Raw genomic sequence first — 25555 nt, forward strand, 5'->3', positions numbered from 1 at the left:
TCTAAGTACCTTTCTACATTTTCTTTTCCTTTTTTAAAATTTTTATTTAAAAAGATGTCTTCAATTTAATGCAAGAGAACAGTTTACTGTTGTACAGTCATGTTCTGTGGTTTGATTATTTACAGGATATTCCAAAACAAAAGGATCCTGAAAGGTTAAAAGAAAAACAAAGAAAGAAAGAAAGAATGGTGAATTTTTCAAGATTGATAAGAAATCCTAATCCAAAGATTTAAGAAGCCCAATGAGTCACAAGATTAAAAAGATCGATACTTCACAAGATTAAAGAAATCAACACTTTGAAACATTGCTGTATGTTTGCAGAACACCAAAGGCAAAGACAAGATCTCAACAAGCTAGAGAAAAGAGACAGATGTCCTTCAAAAGATCAGCAATTTGAATAACAAGTGACTTCCCACAGTAACAATGGAAGCCCAAATAAGATCAATGTTCAGATAGCAAATAACTGCCCATTTTATACCCAGTGGAAAATATTCTTCAAGGATGAGGTCAAAACACATTTGGGGATAAATAAAATGAGATTTTCACCTTAGTAAAAATATTTTAAAGGATATAGTTTAGGCAAAAAAAAAAAAGTGATGCCAGATGGAATATCTGAGATGCAAGATGAAATAAAAAGTAAAGAAAGTGATAGATGTGAATAAATCTGAACAAATCTTGGCTGCACGAAATAATCACAAGGACAGTAATAATGAAATACTGTGTTATTCATGACAGAATGAAAACACATAAAAATAAATACACTAGGAAAACTTGCCTGAGGTTTAAGCATCCTGCAGGCCTTCTGTTATCTAAGAGGTGAGTAAAGGTGCTGGCTAATTTTAGACTTTGTAAGTTAATTTATAAATTTTACTTTCTAGAATAATCGTAAAAGGAATACCACTTATTGTTTTAAAAGTACATAGGACTAAGCAACTCAGTGAGACCCAGTCTCTAAATAAAATACAAAATAGGCTGGGATGTGGCTCAGTGGTCGTGAGCCCCTGAGTTCAATACCCAGTAGGAAAAAAAAAAGTATATGGGAGACTGAGGCTGTAGCTCAGTGGCAGAGCACTTGCCTGGCATGTGTGTGGCACTGGGTTTGATCCTTAGCACCACATATAAACAAACAAAATAAAGGCATGCTGTTCATCTACGACTCAAAGATTTTTTTTTTTTTAATACCTGGGAGGTGCTGGGGTTGTGGCTCATTGGTATCGTGCTACCTAGCATGCATGAGGTACTGGGTTCGATCCTCAGCACCACATAAAAGTAAAGAAAATAAGTCCATCAACAACTAAAAAAAATATTTATTTATTTTTTATTGGTTATTCAAAACATTACAAAGCTCTTGACATATCATATTTCTAAAAAATATTTTTTAAAAAAGTACATGGGAATTATAAAAATTAACACATTTGAAATAAAAGAAACGGGAGATAGCCTTGTTGGGTTCCCATCCATCCAGCTTAGCAGCCCCCTCTAACTACTGCACTCTGGCCTTTCTTGGTCACATGCCCAGTGTGACTGGCTGGAGGTGTTCGGTTCTCTGCCTGACCAGGCCTGAACCATGTGCCTGTTGCTCACGAGAATCAGCCCTATCCAAGTCACACAGGCTCCTTGACCCTCATTATGCAAACAAAATGGAGCCACCTTTGTTGGAATCAGGGAATGTATAGTTTTGCTGCTGCCATTATAATTACCATAGCATAAATCTGCTGTGGTCCAGTTCTGTGGTGAGAAGTCCAGCAGGCTCCCTCTGGCTAGAACCAAGGTGTTGTAGGCCTCCCTTCTTCCTGGGGAATCCATGTCATTCCCTTTGGCTTGCACTGGCCTTGTCTAGTGGCCCCTTCTACCATTTTCAAGGCCAGCAGTGTAGCATGTCACTAATCTCTGTTATCATTCACCTCTCTGATCTCTTCTGCTCACTCTTCCACTTTTTTTTAAAAAGACCCTGTGATTACTGTAGGCCCAACTGGGTAACCCAGGATGTTCTCCCCTTTTCAGCTCAGCTGTTAGAAACCATATTCCATCAGAAGCCTTCCTCTTTGCCATGTCCCCACACAGGTCCACAGGTTCTGGGGTTAGGACTTCTTTGAGGAGCAATGATTCTGCCATCACAGAGGCATGAGTGCTAAGGAGGCCCCCCAAACCGTCACCACAGCTGACATGGATTAGAACCAAGGTTAGGGCCAGCAGGGGCTGGGAGGTGGGAGAGAAGGAAATGATAGTTTAATTGAACACATACTAGCTGTCAGACACTGTGCTTGCTATTTTATATACATTATAATTTACTTTTTAAAAAATTGTTTATTATTATTTTATTATTACTTTTGTTAGTTTAAGGTGAACACAATATCTTTGTTCTATTTTTATGTGGTGCTGAGGATTGAACCCAGTGCCTCATGCATGCTGGGTGAGCACTCGACCACTGAGCCACAATTTCAGTCCTATAATTTACTTTTTATGACAAGATTATTATATGTAAATGAGTACCCCTATTTTACATTTGAGAAAACAGGTTTAGAGGGATAGAATGACCTGTCTAGTGACAGCTGATGGCAGAGGCAGGATTTGGATTTGGACCTCTGCCTCTAAAAGACATTTAAAATGGAGACTTGTGCTTAATTCCTGGTATGCATATATAAATTCACATATATTTCTTTGAAAAATATTTGTACAGGTAATGAATGGATAGACTGTCCTTGCTTCTTAAAAAAATATTGCAAATAAAGCTAAAGTTCCCTTTGGTCACCTCTCACCAGGCTGGATCCTTTCCCTGTAAATAATCTCTGTTACCAGTTTATGGTGGACTTTTCCAGATCTTTGTCCAAAAGTTAAGGGGGGTACGCAGTGCATATGTACAGTGCATGCATAGTATTGTATAGTAAATGACTACTGCTGTTTTGAGCAAGCATGTGAGTGTGTTTTAACATAAATGGGATCATACCATACATATTGTTCTGCAGCTTTTTTAACTCAACAATATGTCTTGGAAATCCATCCAGATTTATTTAAAGAGCTCTGTCCCGTGCCTTTCAAGAACTGTGGTGGTATTCCAGAAAGCTCACACTTTCTACATTCTCCTGATACTGGACGTTCGGGCTCTTCTGGGTTTCTTTGCTCTTACAATATTGTTGTGAACATCTTTGTATAGGTCTCTTTGGGTTCCAGTATTTCCTTGGGGTCAACAGGGCAGGTAGAGGGCTGGGGTTGTGGCTCAGCAGTAGAGCACTTGCCTAGCTTGCCTGGGTTCGATCCTCAGCACCACACAAAATAAATAAATAAAATAAAGGTATGTGTCCAACTACAATTGAAAAATAAGTATAAAAAATAGGGCAGGTAGAATGATCAGGCCATATGAGTATATTCATTTTACTTTTCATCAACACCCCCATAATTGTCAACTATTGTTGTATAGCAAATGCCCCAAATTCAGCAACTTCAGACAACAGTCATGTGTCATTGGTCTAGCCTGGCTTGCCTAGGGTCTGGAGCCCTGCTGAAGAGGGTCAGTTCCTGGGGGGTGCTTCTTGTGGCAACAGCAGGGACAAGAGAGGCCTAAAGACAACATGCAAGAAAGACGTCTTAAAGCCTAGACTCAGGGTTGACACACTGTGGCAGAACCAAGTCACGTGGTCTGTGGAGAATAGCTTGCCCTAATGATGAGGGCGAGGTAAGGCTGTGTAGCAGTGCAAGGGCCAGGACAGAGGATGGCTTCCCCGCACATTCACCAACACTTAGTGCACCAGTCATCTTGGTTTCTGCCAGTGCTATGGGGAAGTAGCTATTGATTCTCCCCCAGATGCTCTTCTGGCTACTGTCAGTGGAGTCAGACAGCACAGCCCGGGGGGAAACACCAGGTGGGAATCAGAAGAACCCGCGCTGTGGCCACGGCCTGTGAGTGAAGAGTTGCTTCTCAGTACATACCCCAGCTTCTCCATCAGAAAATGGAGGACGAGACTTGGAGCCACAGACCAGAGTTCAACTCTCAGCAGCTCTGGGTGCCTGTTTCATGTGACCTTGGCCAAATCACTTTCTCCCAATTACCATATCTAAGTTGTAGAATAGGATCTGCCTTCCCTACTTCATGTAGCAGTATTCCTCCAAAATTGTGAACATACAGTCCGTGTGGGAATAGGAAGCATGTTGATTCCAGGCTTTCGTTTTGGAGTTGAATACTGACACCCATAGAGGGGCGATGAGTGTGCTGAGCACCATGAGAGACTGGAGAGAGTTGGTTGGCAGTCCCTAACAGTGCCAGTCACTTCCGTTACACTTGCAAATAACAGAACCCCAGTGCAAATTCCTGTAAGCTGGTGTGGGAGGGGGTGATGCATATTTCTTGGCTCATGTAACTGACAATCTTAGGACTAGCATCAACATCAGGAATGGCTGGATCAGGCACTCAACTGTTGCTGTCAAGAACCGTCTCTCCATTTCTCCCCTCTGCTTTCCTCTGCATTGCCTCATTCTCAAGCAGGTTTTCTCTATTATGGTAGAACCACCAGGTCACTTTTGGGGAAATTTCAAGAAAGAGAGAGGCCCCTGAGATATACAACTTAGAAAAAGCCACTAACTCTGGGAGGATACATTTCAAGAAAGCATTCCTTCCATCTGGCTAGAGCAGTCCTGAATCCAGAATGTATGGTTTGGCAAGAGGAACACAGGAACAAATTGCCCGAACGTGGGGAGCAGCCCTGAGTGCAGCAAGACTGTCACTGGCAGCTCGAGGTTGCACTTTTACCAGTATTAACACAACACACTAGCCACGCCGTGGCCCATGCCTGTAATTCCAGTGACTTGCTTGGGAAGTGGAGCCAGGAGGATTCTGAGTTCAAACCCAGCCTCAGCAACTTAGCGAGGCCCTAAGCAACTCAGTGAGACCCTGTCTCTAATAAAATATTAAATAGGGCTGAGGATGTGGCTCAGTGGATGAATGCCCCTGCATTCAATCCCTGGCACCAAAAAAAAAAAAAAAAAAAAAAAAAAAGACAACACCTTTTTCCTGACAACTTAGAAAAGGTGCCTGAGATTCATTCTCACTGGCTCCGAGAATCCAGTGCCAGGCCTGGATCATGCACTTTCCCCCAGTTAGTCCCACCAACATCCCAGAGAGTGAAAGGCGGGCAGGGAGAGCTCCCTGGGGGAACAACCGTGTCCTCCCACAAAGAGGGAGAAATACACGCTAGGCCAACAAGACGTTAGGCGCGTATTATAGCCCTCAGGGAGATTTCAGTCTAGCAAAGGGGAATCACAAAGCAACCAAGTAAACTTAACAGATGGATTGTGAAAGTCATCGAGGGTACGTCTTCTAGCTCCCCTACTTTAAATTCGGAGAAACTGAGGTAAAGAAACCTTCACTGGGCTTGGGGTGCAGCTCAGTGGCAAAGAACTTGCCTAGTGTGCTCAAGGCCCTGGATTCCATCTTCAGCACCACAAAAGAAGGAGGAAGAAGAGGAGGAGGGAGAGGAGGCGATGTTCCATTGAGGTGTGGCAGTGGGCTGGTCTCTCTCCATGTCCTGTTTTCCACTGTTTCGTCCATCATTATTCTCCTGGCAACTGGCAGAGCTTAGTCCAAATATGAGATGAATGGATCAATTATCAATAAATAGGGCAGGAGTGATTAGAAATGAAAACAGGATGCAGGTACATCCCCAAGGTCACACCTCCTCCACTAATTTTTAACACTTAAGTTATTTTCAGACTTGGCTATTACAAGTGATTCTGTGATATACATTTTGGTGTGAATACTCTTATCTACTTCACTGATTATTTCCTTAATATAAATCCTTAGGAGTTGAATTCAGGATCACTAATAAAACTTCTATGCAAAAGCAAGAGTGATTTTCACATTAACTGTTTCATTTAGTTCCTTTTAGATAAAGCCCAAGGGCAAATGATTAAAACTACTCAGCGGTTCTTTCTTCTGCCCATTCTGTGAGCGACAAATATTTTAAATATTTTAAGGTCTACTGAATGCTAGTCAGAGTGCAGCAAAACAGACATTCATGGTCACACACTGTCGTCGGAATGTAAATTGCTACCTGCCTTTTAGAAAGCAATTTGGCGGTAGGTGTCAAATACAGAAAAAATGTCTTTGCCCTTAAATGCCCTGGCCTCCCATCCCTGGGAATCCACCTGAAAGTCAGAGTCTTATATACAAAAAGGTCCATCATGATGTTATTTATAATAGAATAAAATTGCCAAAGTATCCCACTAGAAGGGAATAGTTAAATTAACTATGCTACATCCACACAATAGAATATCACACAGCCATTTAAAACTGCATTTTGAAAAAAATATATGGGCATGGAAATGTTGGTTAGTACAAATGTTCAATGCAAAAGTAGAATGTGAACATTTTATATGAAGCACGGATCTAACTGTGCTTTTAAAGACTAAGTGGAAATGCACTCATATGTTAAGAGGCGGGTGTTTGGAAGGTGAGCACACAGAAATGTTTTCTGCCTTTCTTGTTTTTATCCATTCTTTTATGATACTGTGGCAGACAGAGATGCCCATGTCCTAGCCCCTGAGACCTGTAAATATGTGACCTTGCATGACCAGAGGGACTTTGCAGATGACTAGGATAAGGATCTTGGGTGTCCCACCTGGATCATCTTGATGAGCCCTGTGTCATCAGAAGGGTCTTAACGAGAGGGAGTCAGCAGGGTCAGGGTCCAGGCAAGCAGAGGTTGGAGTTATGTGAGGTCACAAGCCCAGGAATGCAGGCAGCTTGGAGGAGCTGGGAAATGCCAGAAATGAATTTACCTCCAGCGCCTCCAGAAGGAACCTTCTTTGATCCTAGCCCAGCAAGACTGACTCTGGACTTCTGATATTCAGTACTGTAAGACGGTAAATCAGTGTAGTTTAAGCTCTAACTTTATAGTAATTTTTTGTCATAGCAGCTGCAGAAAACTAATATAGTCTTGAATCACTGTATTATTAAAAAAAAACAAGCTTTTAAAAATATGTTTTGCACAGGGAAAAATACATAAGTTTGAGTGTCCAGCTTAGTAAACTTTCATAAAACATATGTGTCCATGTATTCAGCAGGTAGGAAATATCTCTGTTCACTCACCTTCCAATACAGAACACCAGCCCCTTGGAAGCCTTCCGGTGCTCCCCGCCAGGCACCATCCTGACCTCCAGCCCTGTCAATCACTCTTGCCTCTTTTGTGATGAGCTTTTTTCACTCGGTGTTTGTGAGATCTGCCTATGTTGTGGTGTGTGACTGTAGGTCCTTCGTCCTTACTACTCTGTGCCGTCTGGGAACACAGATGACTCATTCATCCTACTGCTGGTGTACGTTTGCATTGCTTTTCAGGTTTGGGCTATTACGAGCCATGCTACTATGAAAGTCCTCAGGCATGTCTGTGGGTGAACACATGCATGCATTCCTGGTGGATGTGCACCTCAGAGTTGGGTACATATGTTCAGCTGAGGGTACTATGCCCAGGAGTGGTTATAATCAGCTGTGTTTCACCAAAAGTGTGTGAGAGTTTGACCACTTTTCTATTGGTTTCTCTGACTTTTTAATTGATTAGAAGGAATTCTTTACATATTTCACATAAGAATGACCCCTGCCTATGACTTGCCCTTTTACTCTCTCTCTCCCTTTTTTTAAAATTTATTTGTTTATTTTTATGTGGTGCTGAGGATCAAACCCAGGGCCTCATGCATGTGAGGCAAGCGCTCTACCACTGAGCTACAACCCCTGTCCCCTTTTAATCTCTTAATGCTGTTCTTTGATAAACAAAAGTTCATAATATAGTCCAAATTTACCAATTTTTTTCCTTTATGGTTAATTTTTTTTGGTCTTGTTTAGGAAATATTTCCCACCCCAAGGACATGAAGATACTCTTCTATGCAGTCTTTTAAAAGCTGTATTGTAGCTAGGTGGAGTGGCCCACACCTGTAATCCCAGAAACTCAAGAGACTGAGGCAGGAGGATGGCAAGTTCAAGGCCAGTCTGGACAACTTATGAGATCCTGTCTCAAAATAAAATTAAAAGGGCTGGGGATGTAGCTCAGTGGTAGACAGCCCATGGGTTCAATCCCCAATACTGGGGGGGGGGAGTTACATATTGTTTTTTCTCTAGATTTACACCCATAACCTGTCTAGAATTAATTTGTGTAAATTATACAAGGTAGAGGTCAATGGATTATTTTTTAGGGACAACTCATATACAGTGAAATGAAGGTATTAAAGTTACAAATCAGTGTGTAGTTTTGACAAACCTATACATAGGTGTAACCACCACCCCCATCAAGATAACAGAAATGCAGAAAACTGGGGCTGGGATTGTGGCTCAGCAGTAGAGTGCTCACCTAACAAGGGTGGGACCCGGGTTCGATCCTCAGCACCACATAAAAATAAAGGGATTGTGTTGTGTCCATGTACACCTAAAAAATAAAATTTAAAAAAAGAAATGCAGAAAAGTCCCTTGCACCCCTCTCCAGTTAATTCAGACACTGATAGGTAACCTCTGTTCTGATTTCTATTACCAAAATTTAATTTTGCCTTTTCTTGAACTTGACATAAATAGACTCATGCAGTGTGGACTCTTGGTGTCTGGACTCTCCTTGCTCAGCTCACCCCTGCTATTGAATGTTCTAATGGCTTCTTGCTGCCAAAGAGCATTCCACTCCATGAAGACACTGCCATGGGTTTCTTGGTTCTCTTGTTGGTGAACACCGGGATTGTTTCCAATTCTGTGCTGTTATTAATAAAGATGCTCCAAATTCTTACCTAAGTCTTTGTATGTAATGTGGATATATATTTTCATTTGTCTTAGGAAAATACCTAGAAGTGAAATTACTAGGTCACAGGGTAGGTTATATAACATTACCAGAAAATGCCAACCCATGATCGTGCCATTTTATATTCCTATAGCAATATGTGAGAGTCAGTTTCTCCACCCAGACACTTGGTATTATCTTCCTAATTTCAGCCATTCTATTTGGTATGGATTGTTATCTCACTGTGGTTTTAAACTGCATTTTCCTGATGGTTAATGATGTTGAGTGCCTCTTAACGTGCTTATCAATCATTTCTGTATCTTTTTTTGAAGTGTCTATTCAGATCTTTTCCCCATTTTTGGATGGGTTGTCTGTAGATATTGATCTATAGGAGTTCTTTATATTTTTGCAGTTGATTCCTTTATCTGATACGTGTCAGATGAGTGTTTCCACAGTCCATGGCTGTCTTTGCATTTTCTTGGTAATGTCTCTGGTCGTCACCCACGTTGTCAAGTATGTCAGTAGTTCCTTGCTTTTATTGCCTTCTGTTCTATTAACATGTCACAATTTATTTGCTCGCTCTCTTATTGATGGACATTTCAGTCGTCTCTAGCTCTGACTATTGTGAATAAGAACAATATGAACATTCTTGCGTTAATCTTTTGTGGATATGTGTTTTCATTTTTCTCAGGCAAAAGAGTGCTGTGAATGTAGTTCAGTGTAGAGCGCTTGCCCAGCGTGTCCAAGGCCCTGGGTTCCAGCCCCAGGACTACAAAAAAAAAAAAAAAAAAAAAAAAAAAAAGATAGGTTTGGGTAAAAGAAACCAGTGAGCTATTTTCCAAAGTGGCTGTGTCACTGGGCATTTTTGTAACTCTCCATTGTCACCAATATTTGGTGTGGCTCATCTTTTAAATTTCTACCATTCTAATTAATGAAAAATGGCATCTTATTGTGCCACTTCATTTGCATTCTTCTAATGACTAACAATGTTGAGTATTTTCTGTGTGTGTATGTCTATTGGATAATGTATATTTTCTTTGTAAAACATCCTAGTATTTTGCCCACTTTTGATTTATTTGGCCATCATTCGTTACTGGCTTTTAGAAGCCCTTTACCCGTTCTGTTCATTTCTTCCTCATGGGTGTGTACTGTAGATATCATCTGCAGGCCTGCGTATTGCCTTTGCATTTACTTAATGATGTTTTTGATAAGAAGCTGCTTTAGAATTGATTGGATCTAATTTATCTAATTTTTATGCTTACTTCTTTCTGTGCTTTGTCTAGGAAATCTTTGTCTCTCTCAGATTGCAAAACATGCTCCTATATTTTCTTCCTGGTTCTAGTTTTTATGCCGAGGTCCACGATCCACCCTGAATGGGCTCTCTGGTGTTGTGAGGCTGGGTTGGAGGTTAATCGTCTCCCAGGCATTTGTCTATTTGTTCTGGGCTCTCCTTTCCCCAGCGAATTGCTTCTACTCTTTTGTTGAAGAAATCATTTGATTATAAATATGGGTCTAGATAAGGGCTCTCTGTTCTTAATTGTCTGTTCTAATGCAAAACCACATTCTCTTGATTACTAAAGCTTTATGCTTACTTTGAATTGGGTTGAGTACTGCAACTTTGTTTTTCTTTTTTAGGATTGTTTTGTCTCTTCTTAGAGTCTTTACATTTGTGCATAAATTTTAAATTGAACTTGTCAACTTCTACAAAAAAACCTGTGAAATTCTTACTGGACTTGCATTGACTTTACAGACCAGTTGGGGAGAAGTGACATCTTAGCACTATTGAGTCTCCCAGCTCCTGAACATGATATCTCTTCCTATTTATTCTTTCAGCAACTTGTATAGTATTCAGTTAAGACTCACACCTCTTTTGTTAAGGTTAGTTCTGTGCATTTCACATTGTGATGCTATTTTAAGTGGCATTTAAATTTTTCATTTTGCTCTAGTGTATAAAAATATAATTTTAAAAACTCTATATCAACCTCTTGTCTTGCATTGTAGCTAAATTCACATATTTGCTCTAGAAGTTGTTTTTGCAAATTCCTTTGAGTTTTCTACATACATGATGTTTTCTATGAATAAAGACAGTTTTATCATTTTTTTCTGCATCTATTGAGACAATCATATGATTTTCCTCCTTGTATTGTGTTACATGCTAAATTCTATTCACTGCTTTTTGAATGTTAAACAAATATTGTTTTCCTGGTCTAAATCCCACTTGCTCATAATGTATTAACCTTTTCATATATTACTATTTTGATTTTCCAATATTTTATTAAGAACTTTTCCATCTGTGTTCATAAGGGATATTTGTCTGTAATTTTATTTTCTTGTAATGTCAGGTTTGGATATTGAGATTTGCTGCCCTATAAAATGACTTCAGAAGTGTTTTTTCCCTTTTCTCTTTTTAAAAAAGTTTGTGTAATGTCTGGAATTGCCCCTGGATTATTCTTATAGTTTATCTCTGCTGAGAGTTTCCATCTTTAACTCACTGTGCTATCTTGTCCTTTAAGTCCTTAAACATATTTATGATAGCTGCTTTGGGGGCTGGGGATGTGGCTCAGTGGTAGAGCAGTTGCCTGGCATGTACAAGGCCTGGGCTTCATGTATACACACACACAGACACACACACACACACACACACACACACACACACACTTTGTATTTGCACATAAAGTTTTAGATTGAACTTGTCAATTTTTTGTCTACAAAAAGCCTGTGGACTCCTGACTGGCCTTGTATTGAATTTACAGACTAGCTGGGGAGAAGTGACATCTTCACTATTGAGTCTCCCAGCTCCTGAACATGATGTCTCTTCCTATTTATTCTTTCAGCAACATTGTATAGTATTCAGTAAAGACTCGCACATCTTTTGTAAGGTTATTTCTGTGCATTTCACATTTTGATGCTATTTTAAGTGGAATTTTAAGTGGAACGTGTGTGTTCTTTAAAGTTTTGTCTCTCAGTAGCAACATCTGGGTCATCTCGAGGTCTGTTTCTGTTGACTACTTTCTTGGTCTTCACCTATGAACACACCTTCCTGTTTCTTTGGAAGTTAGCACTTTGAACTGCTCATTGGAGACTGTGACTGGCACATAATATAGGACCTGGATCATGCCGTCTTCCCTTGAGAAGTGTTGAGCTTTGCTCTGAAGGACGGTGTCTTGGACCCTTATCCAATTTACATTAGCATGTCTGCTTCATTCTGCTCTTGGTCCTCAGCTAAGCCCTGACCCTAGGGAGTAGGTTTGTTCCTAAAGCTTGGCCCTCCCATTTTCGGCTGGGTGCCTGGGGTCTCAGTGAAGCCCCTGTTCTGGCTAGGCTGGGCCCTCCACATCGGTCTCCTAGCACCACACGGCCTCTGGTTTCTGTTCAGCTCTTATTTCCTGAGCAGCTGTTCCCTGGGGGCCTCGTGGAGTCCTGCCCTCTGCAGACATAGCCAGTCTAAGCCAGGGGCCTGGGATGAACCCCTACCAGACTCTTGAGTGTCTGCCTCCTGCAGCTCCCTCTCCTCCACGTCCCTGTCCCACAGAGTCCAGCCCCTTCAGCAGCCTCTTAACTCTGCTCTTGCCTTCTATGCTCAGCAAGGTGGTTCTATGGCAGAGACAGTGGTCCCAGGAGGAAGCCCAGGTAAAGATGGGGTTCACCCTCCCCATCTCTGTCCTCTCAAGGACCACAGTCCTCTTTCTCTTGTTCAGTGTCTGAACACAGTGGCCTGCACTTTGTCTGCCCTCATGGTTGTTTGCTGCAGGAGGGAGGTCTGGTGCCAGTCACTATCGGGGCCAGTACAGGAGTTCCCAGGTGTGGCATTCGTAATGAAAAACACTCAATTCATTTTTGTCCCGTGCAGTGTGGCAGAGTCAAATGGGACAGATCTGTGTTCCAAACTCCAGTACTTCCCTCCGGGTGTCTTGGGCAAGCTCTTCACCTCCCTGGACTGGGTCTCCTCTGTAAGATGAGGAAACCGCATCTTCTTTGCAGGGTTGTTGGTGGGATGGGCTCCCTGTGGCAGGCGAAGCTGGAGCATGAGTGGAAGGTGGATGAGGTCAGCGAAGTGTCATGGCCCCAACCACACAGGGCCTGGGAGGCCAGGGTGCAGTGTGGAGGTTTTAACTAGAATGCGTGGCGGGCACCCTGGGCGTGTGTGAAGTGGGCACTAGCAGGATCAGGTTGACTTGCACGTTCACTGGCTGCTGTGTGGAGAATGGATTGTAGGGAGGCCAGAGCGGCAGTAGTAAGGCCAGGGAGGAAGTCTCCAGCTGCCCTTGAGAGGGCGGCTTCTGGCACCCGGTAGCAAAAGGCAAGGGAGGCAGGAACTGTCTGAAATGAATCAATTTAGAGGTAGGGCCACAGGACTGCAGGATAGATTGGACACAGGGAGGAAAGCAACTTCTGCATTTTTCCTCAACAGCTGAACAGATGTTTGGTGCAGTTTACTAAGAGAAGGAAGACCGGATGTAACAAGTGTGTGTGGCAGTCGGGTGGGAGTCCACTCTGGCCATATTACATTTGGGGATTGGGGCTATCAAAGAGCCATCTGTACATGTTCGGAGGTCAGGGCTGGAGACCACTCTGGGGAGCAGACTAGGTTTGAAGCCACAGAACCAGGTGTGACCATCTAGAGAGAGAAAGCAGGGTGCAAAGAGAGGTTGGACTCTGCTCCCACATTCAGGGTCCAGGCAAAGAAGGGGAGATAGGCAAAGCCCCAGCATGGTGAGGGAAAGGAAGGGGAGGAGGGGGTCAGAGCCACCAGAGCCCCTCAAGGGATAGGTGGAGGGGGAGCTGCATCAGTGGTGCAGAGTGAACCTGTGGAGTGAGGATGGAGAAGCAGCCCTGAGGTGGCAGTAGGGAGTCATCGTGGCCTAGACAGGGCAGCTGGGTGAGGAGATGGGGCCAGAACCCCAGCTGGTATCTGAGGAAAGATCAGGACCTGAGGAAGGGGAGGCCACGAGTCTTGGAGAAGCTTCATGGGAAGACAAGAGGACAGGTGTCAGAGAAGGGTGTGGTTACCTGAAGATGTGAGATGCCAGGCCAATCTTAAATGCTGATGGAGAGAGGGAGAGGGTATGCAGGAGGGGGCAGGGAGAATTGCAGGTGACAACCTGCCCTAAATGTTACTTCTCTCAGCTGAATCCCCCTCAAATATTTATGGAAGGTATCAAATGTATAGACAGTTGAAAAAATTTAATGAGCATCCATACACCCACCATTGAGATTCAATCATTGTTACTATTCCAAATGCTGAATTACTTGAAAGTAAGTTGCAGATGTAAATGCTTCATCAGGAATCTTCCAGGAATAGTCTCCTACATAGCTACAATGCCATATCATGCCACAGCTAAGCACATTAATTCCCCAAGCCTTCCAAGAAAGTCCAATTTACATTGTCCTGATCATCCAGAACTATATTGAAGGGCTCTTAAAAATTCAAGCAAGGTCTGGGGTTGTGGTTCAGTGGCACAACACTTGCCTCACACATGTGAGGCACTGGGTTCAATCCTCAGCATCACACAAAAATAAATAAAACAAAATAAAGATATTTAAAAACATATTTTTAAAAATATTTATTTTTTAGTTCTTGGCAGACACAACATCTTTTTTTGTATGTGGTGCTGAGGATGGAACCTGGGCCACATGCATGCCAGGCGAGCGTGCTACCGCTTGAGCCACATCCCCAGCCCCTTTAAAAATATTTTTAAAAATTCAAGAAAAGTTCATAATTGCAGGCAGCTGCTGAAAGAACGACCGGACAAGACTCCACGGAGAAATACCCGTTTGTTGAGGAACAGCTTTGCACATTTATAGAGCCAGGGGGCGGTTCAACAGAGCAGGGTATTGGCACGGTGTGCTTTCTGATTGGTGGGTAAGGATCATGAGGGTCAGCAGGGCTCACCATTGGGCGGCTCTTCCAGAAGCTGACTCCGGGCATGAGGAAATTAGTACTGGAAAAGAAGCACGGTGGGCGCCATCTTTGGAGCCAGGGCGACTCCCAACAGCTGCTATCTGCTTAGTCTCTCTTAATAAGTAGCCACTCCAAACTTTTTTTTTTTTTAATATTTTTTTAAGAGAGAGTGAGAGAGGAGAGAGAGAGAGAATTTTTAATATTTATTTTTTAGTTCTCGGCGGACACAACATCTTTGTTGGTATGTGGTGCTGAGGATCGAACCCGGGCCGCACGCATGCGAGGCGAGCACGCTACCGCCTGAGCCACATCCCCAGCCCACTCCAAACTTTTTTTCTCCCTCTTGATTCTTTTTGAAGAGACTAGGCTGGTGGTTGTTCTTCAAGGATGTCCCGCCTTCTGGTTTCCTGGTTGTTCTTCATAGTGTCTTTTAACTTGTTCCTCTATCCTATTTCCTGTAAGATGAAAATTAGCTTTGGTGCAGAGATGTTCTTAATTCACAGTGCCTTTGGTGTCCTGGTAATTTCTTCATAGTGTCCCTAAGCAAAAAAAAAAAAAAAAAAAAAACTAAATGGTTCCAACTTATCAGGCAGGGGGATCCTTACAAATTAAGATACAGTCGCATCCTACAACAGCACCAGTTGAAAAAGTAATGCATATAAGTTGAAAGAAAAATATTTTATTTCATTCTTAAATGATACTGATTTCTTACTAATGGTGTCTGCACATGTGGGTGACCTTCAAGCTTCAGAATCAGATCAGACATCACCATGCTCATTTCCTGGTCCACAAACAGGAAGTGCTTGCTTTTTAATCACAGAACTGCCAAAAGCCTCAGCTGCACAAAAATAATATCATCCCAGAAATGTCGAAAAACCAAATGTTGAAACTGTGACTACCCTGAGCTAAGTGGGTCACGAGGGGTGGGATAGGTAGCAGGCCTCATGACTCTATTGAAAACATTAAATACCTCGTGACCTGTAAAGCACTGGAGCCAGCAATTACCACCTTTCTAAGAAGAAAGAAGGAAGAACTGTTCTCAACTGTTTGTGCCTACTCCAGTGTTCAGTAAAAGCTCTAACACTCCCATCCCAGCACTGCTGGACTCACCGTTGGCTCTGCTAAAATTCCCTGTGATGCCTTGGCACACAGATGAGGGACTATGGGTCTTGATGCTTAATCCTAATGAAACATTATTGGCAAGAAGATTTTGCAAGTGATGCTGTGTGCCTTATATTGCATCACATCAGAAGGTACAGGATGGTGAGTTGGCCCGTTGTTCTGAGGCCAAGTTTCAACACTTGAAGTGACAACTCTCCATCCTTCCATTAAAGTATATTTTTTCCCTTATAACCTGGGCTCAATCTATAGGGCAAGAACAGGAGAATAACCTGGTGATTCTTGCAGGAATGAATTGGGAGGTTCCAACTGGTGTCACTCTATCTTTATGTCTGTCACTCTATCTATATGGGGTGCATATATAACATACATACACACACTTGTTACACACACGTTATCATTCATTATAGTCATCCCCCCGCCCTTTTTTGGTACCAGGGATTGAACTCAGGGGCACTCGATCACTGAGCCACATCCTCAGCCCTATTTTGTATTTTATTTAGAGACAGGGTCTCACTGAGTTGCTTAGCACCTCGCCATCGCTGAGGCTGGCTTTGAACTCACGATCTGCCTGTCTCAGCCTCCTGAACCTTGAAATTACAGGTGTGTGCCACTGCATTCAGCTTAGTCATTCTTTTTGATTCTCATATTGTCCCAACTTTTGCCAGCAGGAGCCCCTTCAACCTGGCTCCTGCATCCTTTTGATGTGACTCTATTTATTTTGGAGTGCTTCTTTGCCTTTTTGGCACAAAAGTTGTCCCATGCATACTTTGTACTAGCCCCACTCTAAACCTGCAAGCAGCCACTTTTATGAGCCTATCTCACTGTTGTGGGGAATAACATCTGGAAGCCAAGAACAGGGCAGTACACGTGCTCACATCAGCCCTGCTTTCAACCTCTGAGGAGAGCAGATGGTTTGAGCCCATCCCACCTACTAGGTAGCTCCTATGCCTGCCAGGGCTCTACTGACTGTTGCAGTTGCCCACTGCTGTGTAACATGTCACCCCACCTTCAGGAAATAGTCTGCAATACTGACTCAATGATGGTCTTGTGGGATGCAGGCTATAAAAACAAAGCCTACAACTCGGTCAGCTGTCACCCAAGTCTCTTAATGGTTGGGGTTAGGGTTTGGATTAGAGGATTGTCTTAGTTTGTTCAGGCTACTATAATAAAACTGTTTTTTGTTTGTTTGTTTTTTAATAAACAATGGAAATTTCTTTCTCACAGTCTGGAAGCTGGAAGACCAAGATCAAAGCACAGAGATTCAGCCTCTGGTGAGTATCTATTCCTGAAAGGCTGTGCCTTTTTGCTGTGTGCTCACTTGGCAGAAGGCACCAGCTAACAGCACTATAAAGTCAGTAACCCCATGCATGAGAGCTCTTACTTGTGACTTCTCACCTCTGAAGTCCCCTCCTTTCAATACTATTTATTGCATTGGTGATTAAATTTCAACATGTGATTTTGAGGGGGACACATGCAGACCACACAGAATAAAGGTCAGAACTGGGGGTAAGGACTAGGCCTTGCTTAGTGACTGCAGTGTCACCCACCTTTCTAAAATTTTGTGCCTTCAGTGATAATCTTGTTAACTTCCTAGCTAAGATGAAGATGTGTAGTAGCTGTGCAGAGTAAGTGTATCGAACATAATACATGAGCACCACATGGGTGGTGATTCTGCTGGCCATTGTTCCCATGAGTCCCCAGAGATTTTTTTCTGAGCAAACTGAACTACATTAAGTGAAAAGTTCATTTATTTTCCCAATTTGTTTATTTTTTAATTTTAGTACCTCTGAGCTGTATCTCCAGCCTTTTTATTTTTTATTTTTTGTTTGTTTTTTTAATGCTGGCCTCGAACTTGTGATTCTCCTGCATCAGCCTCTGGAGTCACTGGTATTACACTATACCTGAACTCCATTTTCCCAAATTTTATTTATCACAGTTATAATAACTATAGATCACCCTGGTTAGGGTTCAGCAAGCAGTGAGTATGCTGAGTGGATTTTTTTTATAGCCTTAAGCAAAGAAACCCCATCCCAAAGTAAATGTGCAATTTCCAGGTGTTTTTTTGAAATAGTGAGAACATCTTCGAGCCTTCGTTACTGTGGAGGGACACTGCTTGTATCTCCTATCTAATGTGGTTTGTGGTACATCACAGGCTCCAACCCATGTTGAAAAATGGGATCTGGTTCAGGTCACTCAGCACGGTGGCCCCAGCTGGAGATTAGGGTTGGGCCTTCAGGTGAAATCAGGACACAGGATGGGCTAACCCTGGGCTCCATCCCCATCTTTCCTGCTCCCCCTGTTTCTGGGTGTTCTTCTGCCACACTTGTCTTATTTTCTGCCCTCAAAAAGACCTACTTGCAGCCATCTCAGGGCTCTGTCCGGAGTGCTGACCCCTGGGCACTCTGCACACCACCTCCTTGTCATTCAGGACTTGGTGCAGTGCCACCTCATCCAGGTGTCTTCCCTATTATTTTTTGCATAGCTCATACACCTCTGAAGTTGTTCCTTGAGTTATCTTCTCCCCTCAAAGACAAGCTCAACAGGGGCAGGGATTTTCTGCTTCCTGTCCTTGAGCAGATTCCCCAACAGTGGTAAATTGTCCTCCTTCAGTAGAATAGACAGTCACCTTGTGAGCTAAGATTCAGACCCATGGACCACAAGGGCTCACTGGCCCACTTCCCTACTTCTCAAGAGCTCTGGCCTTTGGCCTGGGACCCTTTTGCAATGAAAGAGTTAAGACCGGACAACAGGGGCATCCAAAACCCTGCTTTGACCTGGCCCAGTGCCCACATCCTAGCAGTTGATCCATAATGTAAAGAATCCATGCCTATTTGAGAGATGCTCAACTCCACACCTGCCCAGAGCAGGTGGCAAGAAGCACCCATTGGCTGCTTGGCCATCTCTGTTCTGTCACCATTGTCATCAATGTCACCACTGATCCAGGGCCTGTGCTGGGGGAGGCCTGGGTTGCACACACACATTCCCTCATCCAGTTTTGTAAACCCAATTTTAGCGCTGCCCAGGTGCAGAAGGAACCCAGAGGCCCATAGCCCCACCTTTCTGGCCCTGGCCTGTTCCTCCTTTCCCTGGTTTCTCTCTTTCTGTCACCTTCCGGTCTCAGGTCCCCACCACCAGCACCATCACAACTGCTACTTAAGCACCCATAGGTGACCACGCTTCTCCCTGGCTTGGGCTCGGGCTCACCACACACGTCTGCTTGGCCCAGTTTCCTTCCAGCCTCCCAGCCGCCTTTCCCCAGAAGGCTGCACTTTGCTCCTGCTGTCTGCTGGCAGTGGGGCCACCTTCCCTCCCTGGGCTCTTGGGAGAAGGGTGAAGACGGAGGGTCAGTCTCTCTAGGATCCCAGCACTAAGAATAAGGAAGCTTCATCTTTTATTTCCTCTGTGTCTTAGGTTAGTAGCCAGGCTTTTTTGGGGAGGGGGGACAAGGAAGAGGCAAAGTTTCTGCCCTAATTTTAACATCTGGAAGATATTTAGTGTCTTGCCTAGACCCCTCTTGGCTCCCTTCTGGCTTTCTTTGCCCCTAATTCCTGATGCGCCCCCCCCTTCCTTGGTGCCCCAGCTTCTGGTGGGAGGGAGTGCAGGGATCAGGGGGAGTAAATGAGAGAAGAAGGTGTCACCTCTGCCTTCTCTCTCCTCCCCTCTAGCTCTGAGGTGTGGCACCAGGTTCACACCTCTAAGTGTCCTGCTGACCTGCTGTTAGCACCCAGGGAGGTGAGAGAGTGGGCAGGGGAAGCTGGAGGCCATGCCCCTGCCCCTCCAGGTGCTACCACCTGACAGGTCTGGGCCAGGGGCCCAGCTCTTCTCCATCTCCCTTGGGGCTGCAGAGCCAAGGACTCTGGACTTCATTCCCACCCTTGCTCCTGACAGCCTCAGGGTCCAGGGCTGGAGCACCGTTCTCCATCCTCCTGCTACAGTTGGGCAAAGCGGGCACAGTAGGATTCAAGAAATGCCCTGCCCCTGCCCCTGCCCCCTGCTGTCCACTCCCCAGGCCCTCCCTCCTGTCCTGGGCCTCCACTGCTCTAGCTCCCAGCTATCCTCCCACCCAAGGTCCTACCACCACCCCACTGGTCCTGCCTTCTACTTTCCTTCCTCTCATCTCTCTCCAGCTTGGTTCCTTCCTACCCTCTTTGTCCTGCCAGCTTCCCTCTGGCTCTCTGCAACAGCACTTACCCCAGCCCCATCCTTTTTCCTCCACCTGCCCCCTGCACCCAAGCCTGCCCCCCAACCTAATTCCCCCTGGAGCTTTGCCTCCTTCCTTTCCCCTGTCCTTCCCGGCCTCTCCCCTCTCTTCCTCTCCCTCCTTTCCTCCTCCTTCCCAGCCCTGGCCTGGTCCTGACCACTGCCCCAACCACTGCTCTCTCCTTTCCTCCCGGCCCTGCCCCCTCCCCTCTTTGACCCACTTCTACACCACCCGCCCTCCCCTCCTTCCATTGCCCCATCATTCCTCGGAGGTTTAGGAAGGTGATCGGGAGCCCAGGCTTCCTGGCTTCCTGACTTCCTTCTCCACCTGCTTCCCTCCCTCCTTTCTCTCCATCTCTTCCGGTCTCTGGTCTCTCTCCTCTTCTCTTTCTTTCTCTCCCTCTTCTCTCCCCTTCTCCCTCCTCCCCTGTTTCCTCCACCTCCTCTCTCCCTTCTCTCCTTCCTTCTCCACCCCCCCTCCCCTTCCTGCCCCTCGTCCTGCACCCCTCTCTCCCCTTCTCCCAGTCCTCCTCCTCTCCCTCGCCGTCTCTCCCTCCCTCCCCCTCTCCCTTCCCTCCCCTCTTCCCTCTCCCTCCCTCCTCTCTGCCCTCCCTCCTCTCCCCCTCCTCTCGTTCCCGGGCGCCTCGCTCCCTCCCGCCCGCCCTCCCGCTCCCCACCATCATCAGTATTCCGCTCCCGTCTCCGCCGCTCTCGGCTGCTCTCGGTCGCTGCCGCACCGTCCGAGGCGGGGGCCGGGGCCGGGGCCGGGGCCTGGGGGGGGTGGGTGGGGGGAGAGCGGCGCCCGCGGGCCGAGGAGGGAAGGAGGAAGGAAGGAAGGCTGCAAGGAAGGAAGCAAGGAAAGAAAGAAGGAAGGGAAGGAAGGCGAGAAGGAAGCCGCGCGGCGGGCCGGCGGGCGAGGGCACGGGCCGGGCGAGGAGGGCTGCGAGGCGGCGGAGAGGCCCGAAGCCCGCGGCAGCTGCGGAAGCCCCCTCCCCACGCAGGAGCCGGGGAGGGGGCGCGACCCCGGCCCGGCCGCAGCCCCGCCCCCCGCGCCTCCCGCAGCGGCCTCGCACCCCGATCCTGAGCCCCACTGGGGGGGGTCCCCCCCACGGGCATGGCATGCTGCCTCTCGGAAGGAGCCCCTTTCCTCGCTGTGAGTAGCCTCGGAGGGGCACTGGTTGGGGACGGGGGTGGGGGCATTCTCTAATGGGGGACCGTGGTCTTAGGCCTCCTCTGGGATGGGGGGACCGCAGAGGACAGTGGGCGGGGCCTGGTGGAAGCCGAAGCTGGAGGGGAAGACTGTCGGGTGGGGGTCCTTGGGCCGCAAGTTCTGAGTTGGGGGGCCACTATTGCCCAGGGACGGCTGGGGGGTACGTCCCGCGGTCGCTGGGCACCGGGCCGTGGTGGAGGATGTCGGCTTAGGGTGGGGGTGCTCGCCGGGCGTAGGTCTGGGTCCCCCCTTTCTGGGGCAGGAGTCTGGGTCTTTCTCCCCCCCCCGTTGCCCCTCCCACCCTCCACACCGCGGCTGCTTGGGGGGGGCATGCCAGTGATGGGGAGGGGGGAGAGGCGGGCACGGGGTTTCCTTGGTGACCGCGCCTGGCAGGAGCGGTTGCCATAGCAACCAGAGAGAACCGGGGAGTTTGGGAAGTGAAAATGGGAAAGACGGAGGGGGTGACTGGGGAGTGAGACAATCCCCTCCCCAGGCTTCAGCCCTTCTCCCTCCCGGGTCACCCAACCCCTCCTGGTGGACAGTGGAGCCCCTGCCCCTCCCTCTTCCCAGGACCCCCCTTTCTTGACCCCATTCTGCCTCAGTCTTCTATCCTCCACACGTGTCTCTCTGGGACCACTGCCTCTCTCCCACCTTCCTTGGCCCTCTCCTCTTGGGGGACCTCCCCGTCCCTCATTCACTGCCTTCTCCCCAGTCTCCCCACCCTCACACCTGTTCTTCTAGGCCCTTCCCCTCAAGATCCTCTCACCCCATCTGGACCCTCTCCACCGGCCTCCTGTCCTTTGACCTCCTCCGGAGGTGATGCACCTTAGCCATCTCCTAGCCCCCCCCCCTGCCCAAGACCCCAGCCTCCTGCCTTCTGCAGAACACCCCAGCCTCTTTCTTCTCAGACCCAGCTCTTTCTGAGGCCTCCTTCTGTGAACCTCCTTCACTCAGAGACCCCTCTGTTTGCCTCCACACCCTACAACGTCCCCCAATCCTGGGCCCCCACCACAGATCCTGGGATGCTCCCCTCTGGAACCTCCTAGTTCCTCATCTTCCAACTTCCCATCAATCCCAGGGCCCTGAGGCCCAGGCTCTGTCTAGGGTTCCTCCCAGCTTATTGCAGCCGCTTCTGTGGGCTCCTCCTCTCAGTCCAGAGGACACACCAGTCTCTCTCCAGGGCTCCAAACCCCCATGCCGGAGGTGCCCCTGGCCCGCCGCCCTCTGTCCTCCTCTCCCCGGCCTCTCCTGGCATTCCCACCTCTGCTCTCCCGCCTGCCCTGCGCCTACAGCCTCGGCCACTTTCTCTGGGGTGGGGAATTCCCCGGGGAGAGCCCAGCTAGGGGGAGGAGAAGCCGCCTTGGGGCTGCCCCTCGCCCCCTCCGCCCCTCCCCAGCTGGGAGCTGCAGTCGGCACCTCCCTCCGCAGCGCCCCATTGCTATGCGCCTCACATCCCAAGTCCCGGCCACGCAGCCGCCAGACAGGAACTCTGGCTCCAGTGGCAGCTGGGAGTAGCCAGAGTAGGCTTCCCTCCTGGTCCAGGCAGCCGGCAGCATCCTCTCCCCCCTTAAAACTGCCCCCAGGACCATGGCTAGGATCTGCGCCTCCTCTTCCTGTAGCATCTCCAGTCTCCTGCATTCTTCTAATCTTTGAGTCTCAGCTTCCTCTTTCCCACCCTCCGCCTGCTCTTTCCTGGGTCTTCTCTCATCCCAATCACCTCACTGTTGAAATGCACACGCAGAAAGGAGGAAGGGAGTGAAGGCCTAGAGGTGGGAGAGATGCTCAGGTTGGGAGGGAGAAGGGCCAGCCTCCCGCACAGACACAGACTAGGTGCATCACCATGGAATCAGACATACACAGTTACTCACTTGATTTCCAAAAGAAAGGGAGAGTCAGGGAGACACAGGAACACCACCATTCTCACACAGAGAGCAAGCAGAGCCACAGGGAGCCACAGACTCAGGGAGACTGGTGCAGACCACCATGCTGTGAGGAGCCAGAGAGTATGCCCCACCAGAGCAAGAGGGGACCCCACACCAGCCAGGGCTGAGGACAGGAGTGTGTGAGAAAGACAGGGGTGTGTATAGGCAGATGCCCACGTGCACATGCACATAGCCATTCACAGCAGCCTGAGGCCCAGATGTGAAATCAGTGGAATCACAGAGACCCCGTGACAAATGAGACTGTGGTGGCCAGAGTTAGCCAGGCCAGGGGAGAAGGGCAGCAGTCCCAGGCTGGGAATCTTGTGCACACAGGGCGACACACATTCCCTTCTACACAGACCTGAAGGAGAAGACAAAGGCAGAGGCGTTGGACACGGACACCATCCTCTGGTGGCCTCACAGACACAAATGAGAGGCATGGAGGTGGCCCTGAAACTCTGGAGATGTGGCCTCACATGCTGTTAGTGTCTTTGCAGAACCACACCTGGAGCACAGCCTGGGGGAACGCTCAGTGAGTCCCAGCGCTCACCCTAATCCCACCAGAGACAGGAGAAGGCTTCCAGCATCTGAGGGCTCCCCAAGACCTCCCCACTGTCCTATGGGACAGTGGGAGTAAGACCTCAATATCAGAGGGCCACTGACGAGGCTCAGCCTGGAGGCAGAGCCTGGGCTGCGCAGGCACCAGCACTATCGGGCCCACATGGAGCAGCAGATCTGCAGGCAGGGGTGCCTCCTCCTGAGAGCCTAGATCTCTTCTAGAGCCCCCACTCCAGTTTCCTGCTAGGTCCTCTCCTCCCCATGCTGGTCACCTGGCCTGCCTGCTGCTGGCAGCCCTCCTCCACACCCATCCCTCCTTACAGCCCCAGAGCCTCCCTCCTCAGCCAGGAGACCTGCCTCCTCCCCCTCTCCCTCTCCGATGTGGCCTTCCCACCAGCCTGTCTACCCCACTGCTTCCCCAGGAGCCTGTGAACCACAGGTGCCATTTTCCCCTAGTGCTTTCAAAATGCTCAATTCATGGCCAACATCTTTTTTAAAAAATAGCGAGTTCGTGTGAAGATCTAGTCTGCCAGCTTCTTTTGAGTTCTTGCTCCTGGGTCCCAGGGGCTGTGCTCAGGTGCTTAGGGCCACTGTCCCTCCTCTCCTTCTACCTGCCTCATCATCGGTCTCACCTCCACATGGCTCAGAGTCAGCTGAGTTTTCACCCTGCTATTTTCTCTTCTCTCTTCCTCTCGATGGCTCTCTTTTTGCCCCATCACTCCTTCAACTCTCCTCCCCTTGCTTCCTTTGCCAGGGACTCTGTCTCCCCTCCTGTCCTCTGTCCTCCTCCTCTAATAGTAAACCTCCCTCGTCTGGGCCTGTGTCCCTCATGCCAAGAGCAGGAAGAGTCCCTTATCTGGGCAGGCTGGTTCCTGAGTACCAGGTTCAGAGCACACTCTAGTTCTCCAGGGCCAGGGTCTGGTTGAAACTGCCAATCACTCTCCATGCCCTAGGGTCAGCCTTGCACGAAGCCATCACGTGGCAGCCTGTCCTCTACTGGCTGGGACAAGAGTGAACCACAGACCCCACATTCTGGCCTCCAGTGTGTCAGGTGGCAGACCAGGGGCAGGGCTGGGTTTCCTTATGTGATGGGGGCGAGCTGCACCTTTGGCCAGGGGCAGGAGAGAGTTGGGCCTGTCCTAGAGGACATGGGGCATGGTCCTTACAACAAGCGGCAGTTATAGGCCTGGGTCTCTGATCCAGGAGACGGAGGGCCTCGCTTGTCCCATCTCCAGGTCAGGGTGCAGACAACAGGTTCCCCTTGGTGTCATAATAGCACTCAGGTCCGTCACCTTGGTGGGGGAGGAAGCACATCTTATTTCCTCTCTGGCAGCTGCAGGAAACACCATCATCTCTGGGTTTAGGGGTGGACCTTCCACCTTTCTCTTCCCTTCCACCTTTCTCTTCCCTTCCTGGTCCCTGAGGCAGGGGTGGCTTTGCCAGACAGAGGGTGGCAGGAGAGTAAGAAGAGTGGCAAGATGCCCCTTGTTGCCTGGAAACCCACTTGTGACTGTTGTCATGGCAGGCAGAGGCAGAGGGGCTGTGCAGACCTGGGAGATGGGCTGGCAAAGACCCTGCAGTCAGGGCCAGACAGGAGGCCATCGTGGGAGATGGCCATGGGAATCTTGTGCACACAGGGCGACACACATTCCCAGAGGGCGGCTAAGAGTGAGAAGGGGGTGAGGGTTCTGGTATCTGGTAGTATCTGGGGTCCTAGTGGAAGGCCACACAGGAAGAGAGCAAGGTGGCTCTGAGGACAGCACAGCAGCAACCTCAGAACCACAACCTGCCTCAACCCACAGCTGAGCTTAGACCCAGAGCTCTGTAACTATTCCAACAACAGAGCTCTGTAACTATTGGAACAAGACCCAAAAGCCGCACCAGCCCCAGCCCCACGGGG

At 47.8% G+C, this 25555-nt stretch overlaps 1 protein-coding gene across 1 annotated transcript in view; it reads left to right on the forward strand.

The window, feature by feature from the left end:
- The first annotated feature begins 20666 nt into the window (after positions 1-20666).
- The window catches only part of LRRC4B (leucine rich repeat containing 4B), a 32234-nt gene continuing 27345 nt past the window's right edge, over positions 20667-25555 (forward strand). The window contains exon 1 of the mRNA XM_081275753.1: positions 20667-21118. The gene's annotated coding sequence lies outside the window, so the exon portion shown is untranslated. The remainder of the gene's footprint in view (positions 21119-25555) is intronic.

The sequence above is a fragment of the Spermophilus citellus genome (genome assembly GCF_964194105.1).
Source record: "Spermophilus citellus genome assembly, chromosome: 18".
NCBI classification, from domain to species: domain Eukaryota; kingdom Metazoa; phylum Chordata; class Mammalia; order Rodentia; family Sciuridae; genus Spermophilus; species Spermophilus citellus.